At 36.8% G+C, this 9,352-nt stretch overlaps 1 long non-coding RNA gene across 3 annotated transcripts in view; it reads left to right on the top strand.

Moving 5' to 3' along the window:
• The first annotated feature begins 824 nt into the window (after nucleotides 1-824).
• LOC138355546 (uncharacterized) overlaps nucleotides 825-9,352 on the top strand; it is a 13,070-nt gene continuing 4,542 nt past the window's right edge. The window contains exons 1-3 of one of the 3 annotated variants that reach the window (XR_011223959.1): nucleotides 825-948; nucleotides 1,458-1,670; nucleotides 8,628-8,734. This is a non-coding gene — a long non-coding RNA (uncharacterized lncRNA). Of the gene's footprint in view, nucleotides 949-1,457; nucleotides 1,694-8,627; nucleotides 8,735-9,352 lie in introns of all 3 variants that reach the window. The other 2 variants (XR_011223958.1, XR_011223957.1) reach the window with 2 other exon arrangements.

Genomic DNA, 9,352 nt, shown 5'->3' with positions numbered 1-9,352 from the left:
ATAATGTTGTAAACAATTAATTAAAAAAAGTCTACTTGTGGATGTCAACCAACAAACCTCACACAAAACATAGAAAAGACCTACTATATCTTATTTGGAAACAAATCAACAAATGCAATTCAGCTTCAGATAGATAATGTAAACATTAGCAATAAAAATGATGGAAAGTTTCTTAGCCTATACTTAGACAAGAGACTCAACTTCCGCACCCATATACAACACATAACTAAAAAGGTTTCTAAAACAGTTGGTATACTGTTTAAGATCAGATATTATGTACCCTACTCTGCTCTCCTCTCACTCTATTATGCACTTATCTATCCCTATCATTCTTATGGCGTTTGTGCTTGGGGTTCAACCTCTGCAAACTACCTCAAGCCCATCATCATCCAGTAAAAATCTGCTATCAGGACAATAAATAACTCTACCTTCAGACAACACACAGCTCCCTTGTTCAAATCCTTAAACATGCTAAACAAATTCACTCCATACATTCTCCTGTGTAAATTACGTTTATAAAGCCCTTTTTCTAACTGCAAACCCTGTTCTGAAACTCTTCCTGGACAGATGTAATAGAACACATGGCCACGTCCCCACCAGACATAAATATCTCTTTGATATCCCCAGAGTCAAACTTAATCTATGTAAACACTCTATGTAAATAAAGGGACCTAGTCTATGGAACTCACTCCCTTATAATGATTTGAAAAGCTGTCCAACTTCTGCCATATTCAAAAATAAAACCAAAAAGTACCTGTAGTACTTTTTAAGTACGAGGGAGTAATGCGCAAAGCGTCCCTCACCTGTGACGTCACAGCGTCACCTGACGCCATATCAACACATCGGCCATTTTGTCGTCAGTTCAGTCATGGCGAGGACTAACCCTTCATGCAAACTGCACCTACTATCAAGAAGAAGAAGATTTTGTGTTCCACCGATAGTATTATCGTAAGTAAGCACTTATATTTTATATTTTATTAAATTAATTGATTCTATTTTTCTGTAATAAAGGTCCAAAGGGTTGTTAAGGAACAAGGGTGTAGCGATACCGACGCTCAGTGCGCTCAACTCACACCAAAGTATCACCTGTGTAGCTTCTGTAATTAGTGTTAATTAGTTATGCTATAAGATAATGAAGCGAGTATAAGATTAACTCGCTACAAGGGTACTGTGTTGGGAGGTGAGGGCTGTTACTGGTGTCTGTGGGGATGTGAGGACTTGTACCAACCACTATCACCACCAGTACCTTGTCTTGCATCCTGCTTAGTATTCCTATTGAGATATGAAGTATTATTGCATTCATATAATTATTCATTCATTGTCATTACTATTTTTATGGGCTATGTTCTGTTACCCTAATGCTTTTTACCCCTGGGCATGTCCATTTACTCTCCAGCCCTTCACAAGCCACTGCTGCACCCCCTCCATGCCCATACTTACTGTGCTTATTCTTACAGGACTGCACTGCATTATGTGGTGCTCACTGCCTGGACACCTTGATACATGCATTATAGGGTTCTGGTAGTTGTTCTACTCACCAAGCCCTTCCAAGGCCAGGCTTGACATGTGAGAGCTTGGTCCAACAGGCTGTTGCTTGGACAGGCCCCTCAGGCCCACATATCCACCACAGCCTTGTTTGTCCGGCACTTCAAAATCAAATGTTTATTTACGTAAGGTACATACATATTTTTAGGTAAGGTACTCTTTATTTGGGTAAATTTATCTTCGTAGTATTTAGCTTTGGCTCGTCTAATTATCTTGGATAGCAATAACGAGTAATTCTTTGAGAATTCTTTGGAGACAATTCCTAACCTATACTTCTCCCAACCTATACTTCTTCTCAAGGTCATCTTCACTTCTTGAAGATGTTCAGGTTTTCTCTTGAAGATGTCGACGGTTGTTCCAGCAATACTGTATTTCTTTTATTGCTGAAAACCTGTTTTCAGCCATAAAAAAATAATCCTGAATCCAGAAAAAAATCCCTTTTGTATCGTCTGGAAATTTTCAAATATTGCTGATCAAACCTGAGTCTAAATTATTTGTATATATTATGAATTACAGAGGTCCCAGGACAGGGTTTTTAGGCACTCCACTTACATTTTCCCACTCTGACTTAACCCCCATTTATACAAACTCAGTCTTATCTTTTAGCTAATAATTTATTGTACACACCATACTCAGCCTGTGTAGGGTAGTTTATTGTGCATGTGTAGTATATATATTTGTGTAGTATATTTGGTATATTTAATGCCTCTAACCTCTCCTCATAGTTCTTGTCCTTCAGTTCTGGGAGCCACTTAGTAGCATGTCTTTGCACCTTTTCCAGTTTGTTTATGTGCTTCTTAAGATATGGGCACCATACAACCGCTGCATATTCCAACTTTGGTGTAACAAAAGTCGTGAACAATTTCTTGAGTATTTCGCCATCCATGCATTTAAAAGCTCTGAATATTATCCTTTACCTGCAATTGGTTGTTGCTGTATTTATAGAATATGATTTGTTCTACTTTACATTTGTTTGTTCCTTTTTTTCAAAATTTCTTTCTGCCTCTCTCCTCACTGCCGTGTAGTTGTTTCTCTTTGTATTACTGGTATGTTTGGGGGTTTGGCCTCTTCGTATATTGATTCCATTTTTGTGTCTTTTGGTCTCTGTCCGTCTTGAAATTTCAGTTGAACAAATCCTGTTTCCTAGTTCTGCATCTTTGTTTTGGTATAAATGTTTTTGTTCCTTTATCATATATTTCACAAAATTGACATACTGTGCATTAATTCATCTCAATTACTTCCTTTCCTAACAGCAAGCCTTTCCAGTAAAATTCTTTGAATTCTTTTCTGACTTCTGGCCTAATGTTTGTTTTATCCTAGTGTGTATGATGCCTAGCGTGTGTCTGGTGCCTGTTGTGTTAAACCGAAGATAAATGCATAAGTATAGGTCAGTAATTTCTCCAGCTTTGAAAGGGGCTTTCATTATGCAGCAGTATTCCACTCTAGAGAGCACTAGCGTCTTGAAAACTATCATCGGTATAGCATCTCTAGTGTGAAAAGTTCTTGTTATCTATCCTGTCATTTTTCTTGCAGTTGTGACGGCTACTTTATTGTTCTTTAAATGTAAGGCCTTCTGACATCAGTACACCCAAATCCTTTACGTTGCTTTTCCGTTCAATGTTATGATTTGACTGAGTTTTGTAAGTGGTTTCCGTTTTTATATTTTTTATTTTTTCCGTAGCGCATGAGCTGAAACTTATGTTCGTTAATCACCATGTTATTTTCTGTAGCCCATAGAAAGACCTGATTTACATCTGATTGGAGGTTTGCCGTGTCCTCTATGTTGCCTACTCTCGTGAAGATTCTAGTGTCATCTGCAAAGGATGATCAAGTACTATAGGTTGTGTCCTTGTCTATGTCCGATATGAGGATGAGAAAAAGTATTGGAGCAAGCACAGTACGCTTGGGGACTGAGCTCTTTACGGTTGATGGTCCAGATTTTATTTTGTTGACTACTACACATTGGGTTCTATTAGTCAGGAAGTTGTATATCCATCTGCCTATTTTTCCGGTAATTCCTTTTGAACGCATTTTATGTGCAATAACACAATGGTCACATTTGTCAAAGGCTTTTTTTTGTCAAAGCGTTTTGTTTGTCTTCCATGGCATCTAGTGCCATGTCAGAGTGGTCCAGCAACTGTGATAGGCAAGAGCGCCCTGTTCTGAAACCATGTTGTCTGGGGTTATGGAGATGCTGTGATTCCATGTATTTTGTGATCTTACTTCTTAGCATTCTCTCAAAGATTTTTATGATGTGCGATGTTAGTGCTATCGGTCTGTAGTTTTTTGCCTCTGCCTTATTTCCTCCTTTATGGGGCGGTGCTATCTCTGCTGTTTTTAGTATGTCAGGGACAATGCCAGTATCTTGGCTTTGTCTCCAAAGAATGTGAAGGGCCTGCGATAACGTTTTTTACAGTTCTTGATGAATATAGAGTTCCAAGAGTCAGGGCCTGGTGCAGAGTGCATAGGCATACTGTCTATGGCTTCTTCAAAATCCAGTGGGGATAGGATCACATCTGATTTATGATTTGATGTTGGTATCATATCCATGAAAAATTCATTTGGGTTATCAATCAGATGGATGGAGAGCTACACTCGTGGTGTCCCATTTTCCCAGCACTCTTTGTCATATAATGCTTTGAAACTTTTGACGGATTTGGCCTCCACCACCTTCTCACCTAACATGTTCCAACCGTTTACCATTCTGTTTGCAAAAGTGAATTGTCTTACATTTCTTCGGCATCTTTGTTTAGTTCGTTTAAATCTATAACCTCTTGTTCTTGAAATTCCAGGTCTCGGGAAATCTTCCCTATCAAGTTTATCAATTCCTGTTACTGTTTTGTACGTAGTGATCATATCTCCTCTTTTCCTTCTGTCTTCTAGTTTGGAATATTTAATGCCTCTAATGTCTCCTCATAAATCCTGCCCTTCAGTTTTGGCATGAATGTTTGTGTGCCTTCATCGTATATTTTGCAAAATATGGAATACATCTCATTTACTTTACTTTAAGAATATGGTTCGATCAATTAAAAACCCTCTTGTTCAAATTGCAAAGAGACTGAAAGAGATGCAGCATGCTCAATGGATTATATATTAGTGATTATTATTAGGATTATATATTAGTGAATCATATTAGTGATTCAATTATTATGGTCATAAAACAATAAACAAATAGTTTTGGTGTTATTACACTCTATTCACAGGTTATATATAAGTATCTGCATGTTTTGTTCACCATTACAAACCACTAAGTTGGTTTGATTTTTGTTGAGATTGTTATTTATGATAAGATTCCTTACGTTATCTGAGAATGAAGCTATGTCGGTATTGGGAAATCTATAGATGGCACTTATAGTCAAGGAGGATTTAAGGGATTTACTGGAGAACTTGGCAAAGGTATATTCACAATAGTCGTCTCTATTACTAATGAGACTATTGCAGATGAAGGTATCTTTGTAAGATATTGCTATGCCACCTCCTTTTTTTATTAGGCCTGCAGTTGTGAATGGCTTTATTATCAGCCAAGTTGTAGCATACAACATAGCATATATATGTATATGGCATACATATATATATATATATATATATATATATATATATGTCGTACCTAGTAGCCAGAACTCACTTCTCAGCCTACTATTCAAGGCCCGATTTGCCTAATAAGCCAAGTTTTCCTGAATTAATATATTTACTATAATTTTTTTCTTATGAAATGATAAAGCAACCCTTTTCTCTATGTATGAGGTCAATTTTTTTTTATTGGAGTTAAAATTAACGTAGATATATGACCGAACCTAACCAACCCTACCTAACCTAACCTAACCTATATTTATAGGTAAGGTTAGGTTAGGTAGCCAAAAAAAGCTAGGTTAGGTTAGGTTAGGTAGGTTAGGTAGACGAAAAAACATTAATTCATGAAAACTTGGCTTATTAGGCAAATCGGGCCTTGAATAGTAGGCTGAGAAGTGCGTTCTGGCTATTAGGTACGACATATATATATATATATATATATATATATATATATATATATATATATATATATATATATATATATATATATATATATATATATATATTATTATATATATATATATATATATATATATATATATTATTATATACTGTGTGGGTTGGTTGGTGTTGTCGTCGTCGATCCTTCTCTATGGACAACCCAACCCACAACTCGGCAGAGTGCTTATACTAGGAGATCACCCTTGGCGCTTCTGGCTCTTGGAGAGGGGCTCAACGTCACACGCTTAGGGGATGCGGCTCCAACACTTAGCCTCGTTGTCACGTGCACACACCCACTCGAGCCGCTGTGACTCCCCACTCTCTCCTTAGGTGATATGATCTCCTCGATCCCCCTTTGACTTATTAATATTACCTTCTACCCTGTCCACAGCAGTGGTTCTTGGTTCTTTCTCTCTCCTTCTTTACTACCTCCTGGGAAGCCTCACTAGGACAAGGGCAAACACCAGCAAATTGTGACACATTTACTTGACAAGGCACATATACGATACATACACACATATAATAATAATGAATCCTATACTCTATAATATCACAATCAGGTTGCACTCCAACACCATCAGAACTCTATTATCAGCTTATCAAGGGGTATCCTATCTCCTGGTTCGCCACCTGATACCATTAACCTCCTCAAGTTGGTCAAGCCTACATACACTGTTGCACTATCAGCAAGATAATGTATATATAGAAAATCAGCATTTGAATGCAATAACATATACCAGTATAAATGTTCATTGACACTTCAGTATAAAAAATTCCTTGACATAAGAATGCCAACAGTCACTCACCTCTCACTGCGTCTTGCACGCTAATGACAACCAAACACTATCAACTCCCTACTAGTAATCCACCAGAACTTCCCCTTCCACCTCTGGAAGTTCACTACCCTATTTCTTTAGGTTCTTCCGGGCTTCACTACCAGGATCCTCTGCAGCTCCTCCAGGCTGCTATCATGAAGTTTCCTTGTGCAACTACGGTGCTTCACCCTTCTGTTAGGTTCTTCCACAGCTCTCTTGGCTGCTGCACCATGAAGTTTCCTCGAGTAACTATGGTGCTTCACCACCTCTACAGAAGCACGTGACACTCCTCTTCACTGCTGCTTCTCCTCACAGCTCGAGGTCCTCTGCTCCACTACCTTGGAGTCTCATCAGCTACTTCATCTGCTGGCTTCGAAGTTCTCAGCAACTTCTTCCCCAAAGACAAACCTGCAACCCATCGACGTTCCAATAAAATGTTCCCCATTAACACATAAACAAAAATAACCACACAATATGCTTGCCTCAAACCTCTATCTGTTCTCTACATACAGTGAGAGTGGACTCCCCCGTTTTGGGCGGGTCCATACTCCACCTCGCCTGGCGGCGGCGTCCTCACTCGCTGGGAGGGTCTTCCTCCATCCGGAGCCGGCTCCCTCAGTCGTCCGCCAGCGCTCAGAGGGGGAGGACGTCGCTCCGTGTTCCTCCCTCTTCACTCTCCTATTTCAGGCCTTCTGCCTTATTAAAACATGTCTAACTTATAAATAAACATCGCTACTGTCGCTGGGCACACGACCAACTACAATGCAATCACTATGAACTGGCGTATATCGTGCTTACCACAGAACGTCTGGTCGAGGGCGCTTCTTCCTCTGACGAGGTTTGGTCAGGGCGCTCCACGGCCCACAATAATGCCTCCGGGCGGCTTAATATTCACTAATTATCGTCCACGACTTGAGACCACACGTCCCCAGCTCTATTCCACAGCTGGTACGTCTGCACACTTCTCTTCTCTTAGAGATATATCACTAGGGGTTCCCTTCTGACGGGAGCTCAACGAAGCGCGGCTTCCCCCTGCGATGTCTGGCACTCAAGTGAGGTCAAGGTCCTCCAGAAGCGAGCCTCAAGCCTCCAGCAAAATGTCCACATCTCCTAGCCAGTCATTTATCTATTTTCTTCTGCATTGCCCATAATCTCAAACTGTTACACATATCCAACCAACTATTTTACATATGCGTTATCACCTCAATACTTGCTAGACCTTCTAGTTAGGTCAGGCTTGCTGAATAACTCTCAAGGAGGGAGACTCGTTTCTCCTGTAGGCTGAGATCATAACAATATATATATATATATATATATATATATATATATATATATATATATATATATATATATATATATATATATATATATATATATATGTTATGTTACAACATAACAGGCCAATTACACTGGATTAATCTTTGTGTTTAGATAGGAGATGCCTCGTATGGGCCAATAAGCCTTCTGCAGCCCCTATGTTTATCCCTTATGTATCCCCCCATGTTTTCACCTTCATTGTATTATCACCTGACCTAATGCGGGTATAAAATCAACTAATATATATATATATATATATATATATATATATATATATATAAAGTTTAAAATTCACTTAAAAATGTAAATTTTAAGTTAACAAATTTTAACCAAAAAACTTGATATTTTTCATATTTGGAACCATTCCATAATCCCAAGCATAAATGATTATATTTCTATCACTTGCTCTTAAGATTGTTTCATTTAATAGAGGTTGGGCATAATTGTTCTCTGCTGCTAATAGAACTGACTGACTTAGCTATAGGAAAATGTAAAATTAATTGGTTTATCCATTACAGTATTTTGCAGTTTATTTCATGATCCTGTGCTTAATACTTGCATAAATAGTAGATTACAAAATGCATTTTTATATCATTAGTATTGAATAATAATAATGCAAATAATTGACTTATAAATGATGTACAATTAATTGGTAGGTGATATTATATTATTAATATTTTTTCATTCTTGCAAAGCCTTAACAAAGTCATTAACATGTTAATATAAACTTGATCACCTTCCACTTATTTTCTCATGTGCTACCTACATGTACAAAACCTTATTCCTAAATGCATATTTTGTTCTGAAACTTGTCCTTTATATGTTGTGTATCACCATCTCTGGAGAGTTTTATCTGATTGATGTATAAATTACTTTTAATTTTACAGAATATTATTGTTATACTGAATTTATTATTATATAAATAACTTAATTTTACAGAATCATCTATCAACGCACATCCACAAGTTGAGGAGGAGGATGTGACCTTCCAGATGTCTGAAGTACTGAAACAGGCACCAAACAGGCCTGGTGGATCTAGGTACAAGGTAAAATAATTTAATTTTTTTTTTTTTTTTTTACTAATTGTCCGATATATATATATATATATATATGTATATATATATATATATATATATATATATATATATATATATATATATATATATATATATATATATATATATATATATATATATATATATATAAATATATATATAATGTGTCGTACCTAGTAGCCAGAACGCACATCTCAGCCTACTATGCAAGGCCCGATTTGCCTAATAAGCCAAGTTTTCTTGAATTAATGTTTTTCGACTACCTAACCTAACATTTTCAGCTACCTAACCTAACCTATAAAGATAGGTTAGGTTCGGTCATATATCTCTATTAATTTTAACTCCAATAAAAAAAGAATTGACCTCATACATAATGAAATGGATAGCTTTATCATTTCATAAGAAAAAAAATAGAGAAAATATATTAATTCATGAAAACTTGGCTTATTAGGCAAATCGGGCCTTGCATAGTAGGCTGAAAAGTGCGTTCTGGCGACTAGGTACGACATATATATATATATATATATATATATATATATATATATATATATATATATATATATATATATATATATATATATATATATATATATATATATATATATATAT

The sequence above is a fragment of the Procambarus clarkii genome, chromosome 68 (genome assembly GCF_040958095.1).
Source record: "Procambarus clarkii isolate CNS0578487 chromosome 68, FALCON_Pclarkii_2.0, whole genome shotgun sequence".
NCBI lineage: Eukaryota > Metazoa > Arthropoda > Malacostraca > Decapoda > Cambaridae > Procambarus > Procambarus clarkii.
Note: the sequence above shows the minus strand (reverse complement) of the source record. Positions and strands in the feature narration are given on the sequence as shown.